The sequence below is a fragment of the Neophocaena asiaeorientalis genome, unplaced genomic scaffold (genome assembly GCF_003031525.2).
Source record: "Neophocaena asiaeorientalis asiaeorientalis breed wild unplaced genomic scaffold, Neophocaena_asiaeorientalis_V1.1 scaffold547, whole genome shotgun sequence".
Taxonomy (NCBI): Eukaryota; Metazoa; Chordata; class Mammalia; order Artiodactyla; family Phocoenidae; genus Neophocaena; species Neophocaena asiaeorientalis.
This window is the reverse complement of record NW_020185330.1, coordinates 2536450-2537632: the sequence shown is the minus strand read 5'-3', so window position 1 is coordinate 2537632 and position 1183 is coordinate 2536450. Positions and strand designations below refer to the sequence as shown.

Genomic DNA, 1183 nt, shown 5'->3' with positions numbered 1-1183 from the left:
AAAGACTTGTGATACTGTCTGCATGTCCTAAAACTGATAAAACAGAATTATACAGAAGTGTCACATTTATTAATATGACTACCTTTTTTTGTGCACGGAAGCATGCTATACAAACTTTTTCCCCAATAACTTGTTTACTATAAATAACTATTTCCTAGAATGCATAATTTGGGTAAATCTCAATATTCTGTTACCTTCAGCTATTACAAGTGGTTAGTAGAGCACAGAGCGGTTTGGTCGTTCTTTGAAGGAGATTCTTTTCCTTGACTCACACCTGCGGCTCTTCGTTGGGCAGCAGAAGCCGTGCAGTGGTCAAAGTGGCCTAAGACTTCAGCGTTGGATGCTAACCAAGAGGACTGCTTGCAGATCCTCGGGCAGGAAAGCGCCTGCAAGGAGCTGGCCACTAAGACTGCTGGAAAAGAGCCCCCTCTGTCGGCGGGGTGAGAAAACCTCACCGCGGCAGGCCCAGATCTGTTACCAGAAATCAACTGAGCTTCTGATCTGGAAGCTGATTTTCCAGAGGTAGATAAGGGAGATTGCCCAGGATTTCAAAACTGACTGGAGGTTTCAGAGTGCTGCCACAGGCGTGCTTCAGGAAGCTAGTGAAGCATACCCGGTGGGCTTACTTGAAGGTCCTAATCTGCGTGCCGTCCGTGCTAAGAGAGTCACCATCAGGCCCAAAGACATCCAGCTGGCTCGCTGGATGTGGGGAGAGAGAGCTTAAGTGAAGGCATTTTTCTTTTCATGGTGTTTGCATTCTGTAAAATACTTTGGTTTAATTTGTGACTTTTTTGTAAGAAATTGCTTATAATATGTTGCATTTGTACTGAAGTTATTCCATCTTTCACACAGGATGAATGCGAAAAGTGTTCGCAGACCTCAGTGATGTGAGCGCTACTTAGGAGTGACAAGTTGCTAACACCGGAAGGGATGGTGATGTTTCTTGCTTCTCATGATGCATGTTCCTCTGTCTGTTGGTGACTTGTTGGGTAGCTATTAAGGTACTAGAATTGATAAATGTGTACAGGGTCCTTTTGCAGTAAAACTGATTATGACTTGAAAAAAATCTTGAAAAATGATTAGTAAATTATTTCAAAAATAGTTTTACTTATGAAGATAGCATCCAGAGAGTCAAAAAATAAGGAAGTATTATTATTTTTTAATAAATTTATTTATTTTTGGC

At 41.6% G+C, this 1183-nt stretch overlaps 1 pseudogene; it reads left to right on the top strand.

The window, feature by feature from the left end:
• Positions 1 to 340: 340 nt before the first annotated feature.
• On the top strand, positions 341 to 724 carry LOC112392883 (histone H3.3-like; annotated as a pseudogene).
• Positions 725 to 1183: the final 459 nt, after the last annotated feature.